A 10,843-nucleotide genomic window follows, 5' to 3' on the forward strand; every position below is an offset into this window, starting at 1 on the left:
GGGGGGGACTGTGTACTGCGTCTACCCACAAGAGGGAGACAAATCCCCAAAAATGCATTGAGGGCAGTTAGTTAGCCATTACTCCTCTTAATTCCAACAGTGTCACATTATTAAACTTTAATCATGTAGCCACAGACCAAAATATAATGCTTGTGTTCATCTGAAACACAACTTTTTCACAAAAATATGAGATTATGAATGAAACGAGACAGAGACGGATGACAGACAGACAAAAACAGACAGAAGTAAAAGAAAAGTCTGCATGGAACAAGAACAGACTCCAGCGTTAACCTGGCTCCAGTGCTCTGCAGTGTGAGGTAGTTGGTTGTATGGTTTCGCATAATAAACAGCCATGGAGATAACTGTACAACCTTCTAGCTTTCCCTGCGGTGTCACCCAGACTTCATGCGAGTGCCATCACCCTTAATGGCCCTTGGATTGGTAAGTACGAAGACTGACCTGACAAAGGTGTAAAATTGACTGACTTTTAATTGTATTCATATATTTTAACAGTTTTACTGCTACCAGTAATGTTAAACATGACAAACGTAATAAAGGAAATGATGCCAAATAGTTTTTAGAGTTAAATTAAACAAATTAGTTAATTAATTTTATTTACATGTAACAGAGTATATTCTTTATAGTTTAATACATTTGAATATTATTTTTACCTCTTACTTTTTATGGACTGTTTTATTAAAGGTCTGGTGGATATTTCTTTTTGCATTGATTGACAAAAGAGATGTACGGACAGTCACTACTGTAGAGATCAAATCCATTATCAATTCTGGAATAATCTAACATTTCTCTTTCAACAAATTCAAATTCTAGCTCATAATTATAATTACATGAAAACAAGCTACAAAACAGTTTCTGCACTGACTTTAAATCTAAAACATCTGAAATACTAATCAGGTTTTGCTGTTGAGGTCCAGCTAATCCACACATCAATATACCCACCTTGCTCTGCAGTGCTCTTTGATTTGTTATTTGGTGCAGTCCAATGGGGTATGGAGCCAACTATCAATAGCTGTTTGTTTCGGTGCGTTCTTAGCATGCCATGCACAAAAACACAGAACATCTCTTCAGACGACATTACGCCGGAATGTGATCGGTAACATTAAAACCAGGAAAACAGAAGGAAGGAAAACCTTTAGAGGGCTCATATTTTAAATACTTTTATTGTGGGTCAGGGGTTAATTTGTTTGTATTGTATATAAAGCTTGGATCCACCCCCCATGATTTCAACAGTTAGAAAATATACAATTTAAACTGCTGTATGTTACGGCCTTGGCTTTCTATCGACCTCTTAATAGCTTAATTAAACTCTACACAAATATAGTTTTAGTTTAATTTTGTTTGCATTCATTCAGTCATAGACATAAAAATCCCTGAAGTAAACTATCTGTACACGCTGGCTGCTCTCTGTAGACATGGTAGATAATGACAGTGTGTTCAGACGTTAGTATCAGTGTGTCCTGAAGCACAGGGCTGCATGTGAACTTGCCTCCACCTCCTTTTCCTCCTTCTACCTCCCCCCCCCACCCCCCCACCCCCAGCTCCCCACCACCCACACCCCACCCCCTCTGTCCCCCAGTGTGTCTGGCTAGTGGCTCAGACACTCAGTATCCGCATTGCGTTGCAGTGCTCCAGCGAGGAGGGGGAAAAAAGAGCATATATCAGCAATCTCTGCCGAGCACTGCTCTTTTCTGTACGCACACAAAGAAACGACTCCCGGCATGTTCCAACTCAAGAGGAAATAAAACCGTCACAATAGAGCCGTCTGCCAACTGCTATTTTATAAAACGTGGCCAGTTCCTGCGTGTGTTTTACATCTAATACTGCCATTTCATACATAATTTAGTTTTTTCCTATAAAAAGCTCTATTTTCTCCTAAATTACTCTTAGGTTTATTTTAATATATTCTGTTTCATCACTTAACACTGTCGTGAAATTTTATTTTATTTAATGTGTCTTTTATTTATTGAAATTGTCCACAACTAATTTTAAATTCTCACACACATAAAAGATGCAAAAGTTCAGCTATGTGGTTTCACAATTTCTGATGGCTTACTTATTGCTCACCATATATATAGTGGATTTTTGGGAATCTGTGCAACAAAGGCGGATAGATTGACGTGATGAATTGTGCAGATAGGAGACTGTTAATGTTAATGAAATGTGGAAGAAGAGCAGCAGTGTTGTGGTCAGAACGGCTGCGAGGTTAATCACCTTTGGGCTTGCTGTGGCTTTGATCCTCATGCTGTGTAAAATCCACAGCCTCCGTCTGTGAGCTCCCTCCACCGCCTCTCCCACTCTGTTCCCTCCCTTCCTCACACACGCACACACACACACACGCACACACACACACTCCCTCTCACACAGATGCATGTGTGCGCAGCGGTGCACAAGGACATGCACGCACGCACCTCACACACATGCGCCTCCCTCCCGAACACGTTGACTCTCTCTCCTCCAGATGCACGAGTGTAGCGGCAGCGCAAGTTCAAACGCACAGACGCACAAACAAACACACAGTAACAGACAACCATTTAGAGACACAGCTTCGCATGAGTGTAGACTGCAAGATGGGCAAGACGGGACGTCACGCCTGGAAAAAATGTAAGGGGTTAGAGATAGGGGGAGAGGGGGAGAGACTAGGAGGGAAGGATGAAAATGAGGGGCAGGGCTGAGACAGAGCAAGGGGAGGCGGGGACAGAGTGATAGAGAGTGTTCAGGCAAGAGAAGAAGAACGAACGATAGCTGGAGATACTGCATGCTTGCATAAGTGTCTAAATGTGTGTGTGTGTGTGTGTGTGTGTGTGATGTATGTAGGTGACACAGATTTATGAAAGGAGAGGGTCATAGATGGAGGCGGTGTTGGTGGTTGTTGGGGGTTGGGGGAAGTGGGGGTGTTGGTACAGCACCAGATAATGGAATCAATGCAATCTGTGTGTGTTTTACTGTGTTTGTGTTTGCGTGTATGTGTGTGTGTGTGTGTGTGTGTGTGTGTGTGTGTGTGTGTGTGCAGCGTACCTGCCTCATAGACATTGCCTGCTCGGACTCTAATCGCCTGGAGAATTAGTGATGTGACTTGGCAGAGGGAAACAGGCACAAAACAGAGCCAGGGACAGCGCCTGGGAGAGGGATAGAAGAAGAGGAGAGACAAAAAGAGGAGAGCGAGATGATGGAGGGGTAGCGAGAGGGGAATAGCTTTTCTGTTCGCCGCTGCGTACAGTGCTCAGAGAGAAGGAAGGCTGTGAAGATGGGGCAGGATAGGTTTTTATCAAGAGTAATTTTCTTTACCACCGGATTAATTGTTGCTTTTTTTTCCGCTCAAGGGGAAAACGGATCAATAACTCATCAAAAGAGTGCGTTGTGTTTTACTGTATGTGTTTATGTGTGTGCGCCCATCTGTTTTATGTACATGCACTTGTTGTATGCATGTGTGGACGGACATGAGTACAAATGTGAGTGTGTGTGTCTTAGGAATACCAGGCAAAGGCAAATGGGGAGTTCAGACTGACTTAAATGGGCCGGCTAGCACATCGAGACAAGCAGTCCGACTGACAACGTCCGCCCGCCATCTTCCCTTCATTTGTGTCCACCTTCATGTGCGTTCTTTTTGACATAGGTACATTTTTGTTGTACATGAGAATATTTGACTTCATCCTCCCTGTAGCTTCTGGTTTTCATCCTCCGGTCTTTGTGTCTCGTGCGTTTGAGAGCAGCAGAGGAGAAAACTGGGACAGAGGGAAATATCTCAAAGCACAGAGACAAAGAGAAAACAGAGAGAGAGGCAGTCTAATGTCTCACACTGGCAGCAAAAGGCTCCATGTTCTGTGCACCTTTGTAGAGTCGCGTGTTCGTCTGCGTGTGTGTGTGTGTGTGTGTGTGTGTGTGCATGCGTGTGCACGCGTGCACCTGGCCACAGACAGATTTTGTAAGTTTGGGAACGTGTTCTGGATTGTTGGCAGCCGGTGAAGCTGTCGTCTGCACAGACTTAACGTGATGCAAATGGAGCTTTTCAGCTGTGTGCCAGTTGTTTGTACCCTAGCTCTTATTCTTCATGTGGCGTCTGCGGTGCTTGTATGACATATATTTTGTCTGGGGAAGAGTAAATCAGTGTTGCCTCCCTCGAGGCTGAGCATCTTTGTCATGGGGGAGCGATTGCATAATCCTGTGAGATCACAAGGCCTGTAGGAAATATAAGATGACAGTGTTGTCTGCGGCTCCAGGCACAGCTGTCTGTGGATGTTTCATGCATGTGCATAAGCAAAGAGTCGAGTGTGTGTGTGTCTATGAACTGTATGACCGCTCTGTCTGGCTCATACAGGCCGTGCGGCTATAGGTCCATCCCATATGCAAAACCAGATTTATACATTACATTTTAAGGGTTTTCCTCTGCATGTGTGCGTCTGTCTTCAAATGCTTTGTCTGTCTGTCTGCCAGCAGGGGGCATTTTCTTTGAATGTCTTACTGCACAGACCTGCACTGAAAAACAGGCGCTGGCTATGTCAGGAGGAAAAGAGAGTAAAAGGGCCCTGAAAAGGAAGCGAACAGATAAATAACGCTTGTATGTTGCTTGTACACTTGTATGTTGAACAATGTGCTCTAACTAGATCTTTCTCTTTCTGCAGGATGTGGTCCGGTCCATTTTGCGCAGACGTCTCAAGACGAAATATTTCATGTCGGACAGCATCGTCACTGATAAAAAAAACGGTAACCATCCAATGTGACGTATAAACTGTCTGTCACTTTAGAGTCTCTTTTTGTGATAAGATACGATGCTACATATCTATAAATAGTTAAAATTGTATTTATCTGCAGGTTTAATGTCAAAAGTAAATCTCACTGAGCTTAAATAACAGCATTAAAAAACATACGTCACAGAAATATATTTTGTCATGTGAAAATTTCATGGCTCATTTAAGACTTGTTGGATTTTACCTGTGGACGAGGTCGGCTGAACAGTTGACGACCGCCTTTTTCAGACCAGACGCGTCTGTCGGCGTGCTTCATTGTCCCTGAGACCCTTAACCTGTGATGATATAAAAGTTCACAGGTGAGGTCCTTGGGAACAAAGTTGCATGCAGCTGCATCTGTCTTTAAACTGAGAGAAAACGTCTCACAATGCCAGACGACAAGGTGTGTACTTTTTTCAATCATGAGACTATCACAAATGTCAGAAACGTATCACAGATCAGAGTAAATCTGCAGAGCACTTGTAGAAAAATATATTTTTTTGACTGCATGAACTCATCTGGAGAGAATTCCCCAAAACTGCCCATGGGAAGCCAAGAAGAGACAACGTGGTTCTTTGGAGGGGGCAGTACCTTTCGGCCGGCTTTGTGCACTGAACACTCACATGGTTCAATAAAAAGACAGCCAAGGTTCGTGACCCCGATGTATGACTCACACAAGATTTTTTTTAAGTCTGTTCACAGACGCTGAAAATTACAACACTGCAGACCTGAAGTCAGGAGACGAGGAACACGTTGATAGTTACATTTATAAAAAGACAGCAAAGTGTCATCACTTTAAAGGTTTTTCATTTGTACAGACGTTGAAGCTCCTCACAGCAACTCAAAATTGTTATTGTTAGACAGAAATATGTTGGTGAGAAAGGATGTGCATTTTGTTATAGGGCTGCAACGAACAATACTTTTCATTATAATTTTCTCAATCGATTAATCATTTGGTCCCTAAAATGTCAGGAAATAGTGAAGGATCCTTCTTGAGTCTAAAGATGGTTCCGTCATCGAAGTTTACTTTCATAAGACAAAGAAAAGCATCAAATCATCACAACTGAGGAAATGTTTGGGAAAAAACCCTAAACTAATGGATGAATGATTTGCACCTTGTTCTGTTTTTTATTAACTGGAATTATGCCAATAAAATCCAAGCAATGGTGAAAACGTGTTGTTTTTGTTAATACTGACAAAGATATTTAAAAAACATCATCAGCTGTTTCCTTTTACCGGCCTTGCTGGTATCTTGTGGTTCGTAAGCACAGTAAAATACATTTTTGCTCTCCCAGTCAGGAATTTAATGTGACATGAACATTTCAGATCAACGTCGTCCGCATGTGATATCAAAAGCACAAATTGAACTTCTTGTCACATTTTTCTGACTGCTCAACAAAGCGCCAGCTCTTGGCAGTTTTCAGGTGAATAAATGAAAGTGACGTGGCCCTCTTTCAGGCTCTCGCCCCTGACGCTCGGTCAGGGTGGCCCAGTGTTCCCTGGCTCTCAGCCCCACCATGTGTTTGTGCATCCCAGGACAGTTGAAATTGATTGTGCAAGAGACAGACCGAGACACATTAGTACCCAGCTCGCTCCTACCGCTGAAAAACACATTAACTGGCTGCATTGGGAGCCCTGTCTGGTAACCATGGCAAAGCACACAGGGAGGGGGGAGGGGGGGTGGGTTGAGACGGGGCAGCGGGTTCAGCGCGCAGTCTCGCAGCCTTTCCTCCGGCCACGTCTGTCATTTTCTCCCAGCATCTCTGTCCTTTTTTAAAAAACTGACAGCTTCTCTGTCTGTCTCTCCCCTCCTCACACACATGTAAACACAATTTGCATATTTCTTTCTCTTCTCTTGCATTCTTCTTCTTATTGAGGCTGACCTCATCAATCTGCCCTTACCTCATACTCCACCCCCTTATCCAACTACCCTGTGCAACATAATCTATGCCTCTCTCTGATTTGCCTTTTTTCCCCCCATGTCTTTTCTTCCATTGTCACCATGGTTCCCCTCTGTGGAGAGGCACAGTAAAGACAAAATGGAACTAAAACAATGTGAAAATGTGGAATAAACTGATACAGATGGGCTCATGTTTTCCCACAATCATAATATCATTTTATCATTTTAATATTCGTAGTTTTTCATGCTTCATTTTGTGCATGGTAAAGTATATACAGTACAGAGCCTATTCTAGTTGGAATAAGTAAAATCACTCTTTTATACTGCATCTGTTGTACTTCTACTGCTGTGACATTTTCCCTGTGTTGGATCCATAAAGTTTATCTTATCTTATAAATATGTCGCACCCTCTCAGGTTTATGTTTAGTGAGTACTTTGATATTCTTTTCAAGGACATTTTCAACTTTGTGCTACATCGGCTGAACACGTTTTAATAAATGTGTAGGTGGAAAGTAACCGCTGTGTGTGCTTTTACTCTGGTACTGTGCTTAAGTACGAGTATTTCTATGTTAGAAGTTCACTCATAGGCTATTTCAATCTAATACTTTTTAACTTAAAGCTCAGCTATGTAACTTTTGCTGAACCACAGCCACTGTGGCCTCTAGTGGTAAATACAGGATAATGGTAAATGGTAAAAGCAAAGTGTAACAGTTACGCAATAAAGTAAAATCAGTCAACTGACCAAGTAATGTCAGTTACACAGTAATTAAAGTTCATAATAACGTTAATAATATAAGCCACCACGAGCCACCAGTCAAAACAGACCCAGTAAGCCTGTAGCAGCATAATCCCGGAGTGTATCGACCAGGGGGGCATTTTATTTACAAGGGGAAGAATGTGTCATCAAAAGTTACATCGTCCTGCTTCAAACCAAATATATTAAAGCTGTTCAGTATGTCACTTTCATCACCTTCTCTCATAGTCGTTAAAAAATGCCTCTTTGAACTCAAAAGTAGGTATCTGATATTGTTGTTGTTTATTGTGTCATGCATATGGCCTACATGTGCTCAGTCCACATGGTTGTGAAAGACACCAGAAATACAATTGCTGTAGTGAAAAAGTGGTGCAAAGAACTTCTGTCCCCTGTCCCAAGCTCTTCACTGAAAATTTGCCATGAAGACGATTTCCTTCCTCGAACACAACTTTCTTCCAACTAGAAGAACTGACAAAGCCTTTTCTCTTCAATAAAACACATGAAGTGTTTATACTGAATGTAGCAGTGCACACAGAGATTAAATCCTTCATCACATGAGGTTCTACATTATACTGTATTTCTTTTTTGTGAGAATATGTTAATAACTTAGATTTGTTCCAAAAATTAAAAGAGCTTTCCTTAAACAAGTATTAATATTATTGTTAAGAATTCTTATTTTTAGTACTTGAGTACTACTTAGTTCTTTGAGCAGTATTTAGAGTGTATGGGTGTTTATCAGGTTGTTACAGAGTCAAATCAGTGTATTTCTAGAGTTTTGTTACTTTGTTACTTTCCACCATCACTGTTAATGTTACACATCATATGTTGCCCATCTGTGCCCTTTCCCTAATGATATACGGTGCAATGATTAATTACACCTAACAAATTAGTCTGTAAGTGGCGGTTCTGAGTTACTGTCCCATGTCACAGTGCTTAGTTGAGATGGCAAGGCAAACCACTGTACTTTAAACATAAAATTACTATGCTAAAATGTCAGGCAGGTAAGAAAAATGCTGTAAAGTAAGAATGCTTTCAAAAATAGACATGTTAATAGATTAAATTTATCAATTAACAAAATACAAAGTGAGTGAACAGAAGAGAAATCTGAATCAAATCAATATTCAGTGTGACCAGCCTTTGCCCTCAAAACAGCATCAATTCTTCACTTGTACAAAGTGAGGGGGTTTGTGGGCATATCTCAGATGTATGATAATTATTATAATTATACCAAACAGGTGCTGATCATAAATTCAATGTGTAGCTTGAAACAAAATCATTAACTAAAACAGAAACAGCTGTGTAGGGAGAATGAAACTGGGTGAGGAACAGTCAAACTCAAGGTGAGGTTGCTGAAGACAGTTTACTGTCAAAAGTCATACACCAGAAGGTAGTTATACTGCATCAGCAAGGTGTCTCCCAGGCAGACAGGGGTTTTAAGATGTGATGTCCAAGCTCTTCTGAAGAAGCACAAACAGGCAAAGTTGAGGACCGTAGACAAGGTGGTCAGCCAAAGAAAGAAACTTACTGCAGCAGATAAAAAAAACACATCATGCTTAGGGTAGTTTGGGGTAAGACGCCCCCCTAAGCTCAATGTCTATTTGCTGACACATAAAATAATATTTTATAGTTTTTTTGTATCATGGAGATGGCCATGCATAGGGTGACATTATATAAAGTAAAATAAAAACCTACAGTTGACAAATTAATTTGAATTTAATCAAATGTATGTTTTAGCCGAAATGCATTTTAGGTAAGCCCATCCATACTAATCTAGCATTTTACTACTTTACCAAAAACTTTAAAAAATGTTTCTCTCAAAACAATTGCATAACTAGGCCTACAGCTTATTTTAAATGACTAAAAAAATTTATCAACTTATGTCACAATGGCTTTAATTAACTAACAATTAACTTCAAAAATTGTGATAAAACAGGAAATTGTTAGTTGAGTGAGACTAGAAAGTCACAAGAAATTGTGACATTTTGTAGTTTTTGTTAGAATTACATTGGGGGGGGGGGGCTTACCCAATGTTACCCCTACTTCCGTCCACAATCGGAAGATGTCCAGCAGTGCCATCAGCTCAGAGCTGCAGAGAACAGTGGGACCCTGGTACACCCATGTGTCCAGAGAAGTCTGGTCAGACATGGCCTTCATGAAAGACTTGTGGCCAGTGCTGAGAAGAAGTACAGGCAGATATCAATCATGCAGTACCAGTAGGGAGGCATTAGATTGGCCCCAAATGAATTCTGTGGGTTGACAACGACCCCAAAGGTACAGCAAAGGTCATTAAGAGCTGTCTTCAGCGTAAAGAAGAACAAGGAGTCCTGGAAGTGATGGCATGGCCCCCACAGAGCCCTGATCTCAACATTATAGAGAAGCAACTGAGGCTGCCTAAATCCACAGGGCTGTGTGTAGTGCTCCAAGATATTTGGGCGTACCAACCTGCCGAGGTCCTTCAAAGCCTATGTGCAAGTGTAGAGTGTCTAGAAGCATCTGTCTGGCATCAACATGCCATGATTCACAGAAAGGACTTAGAGGACCAAACAGTTGTGTTCTGGGTAAGTCGTAACACTTTGGGTAAACTTTATCATATCAGATGTGATAATAAAGACAGAGATCAACCCAAACCCTACATGGTGTCAACGTATCTCAAACACAGCGAACTAGTTTTATAGTGTGACATCTGTATGAGGTTTCAGGATACTTTTATAGAGTAAATATTGAAGACATTTGATTGTACTCACCACAAAGAAAGAAATCTGGCTGTGAAATTGTTCATTTTCTTCATAGCCTTTTTTCTTATAATGTGTGAGCATGTGAGCCAAATGAAGCATTTTCAACTGATATCAGTTATTTATCATGATCAGAGAAGTTAATAAATTTCATTTTAGTTACATTTTACTGCAGATAGTTGTGGGCTTTTCTAAGGGTGTCATCTTTGATGTAGCCTACTACAGCACATGATGTTTGCATTATATTAGGTTACTCATTGAGAGCTCTCATTCCTGCAGCAGAGATCAGGCACAGACCTGTTACCTGTTACATCTGCATAAAAGGATTGTGAGCACATTTGGATGACCAACATAAGTGGTATCCTTTTAATGTTTATAGATGAGATAAGATTAATTCCTTGATACCTTGTGACTACTAATTACTGTATACACATAAATACAAACTATAACGTGTATTAAACCAAAATAGTCCCCCCAAAAAAGTGAGGACACAAGGAATTTACAAAGACAATAATTAAATACAGAAATTCCGCCTGAGGGAATGAAATTGGGTGGTTTGTGTCTTGGATCTGCAGAAAGCAGTGTGACAGGATTAAAGAAGTGCCATAGCAAATGTGGGTATACATACTGTATGTGGGCTACAGTACATGTAAGAAACCACAGTAACACCCTGGGAGTCAGCAGGGATGCTGAGGCGGAACTGAAACTCTGC

At 41.1% G+C, this 10,843-nt stretch overlaps 1 long non-coding RNA gene across 2 annotated transcripts in view; it reads left to right on the plus strand.

Annotated features, from left to right (window-relative positions):
• LOC123976035 overlaps positions 1 to 5,918 on the plus strand; it is a 33,880-nt gene extending 27,962 nt beyond the window's left edge. Inside the window, exons 4-5 of one of the 2 annotated variants that reach the window (XR_006826224.1) lie at positions 4,641 to 4,722; positions 5,437 to 5,918. This is a non-coding gene — a long non-coding RNA (uncharacterized LOC123976035). Of the gene's footprint in view, positions 1 to 4,640; positions 4,899 to 5,436 lie in introns of those variants that run through there. The other variant, XR_006826223.1, reaches the window with a different exon arrangement.
• The last annotated feature ends 4,925 nt before the right edge of the window (positions 5,919 to 10,843 follow it).

This window comes from Micropterus dolomieu, linkage group LG09 (genome assembly GCF_021292245.1).
Source record: "Micropterus dolomieu isolate WLL.071019.BEF.003 ecotype Adirondacks linkage group LG09, ASM2129224v1, whole genome shotgun sequence".
In the NCBI taxonomy this organism is placed as follows: domain Eukaryota; kingdom Metazoa; phylum Chordata; class Actinopteri; order Centrarchiformes; family Centrarchidae; genus Micropterus; species Micropterus dolomieu.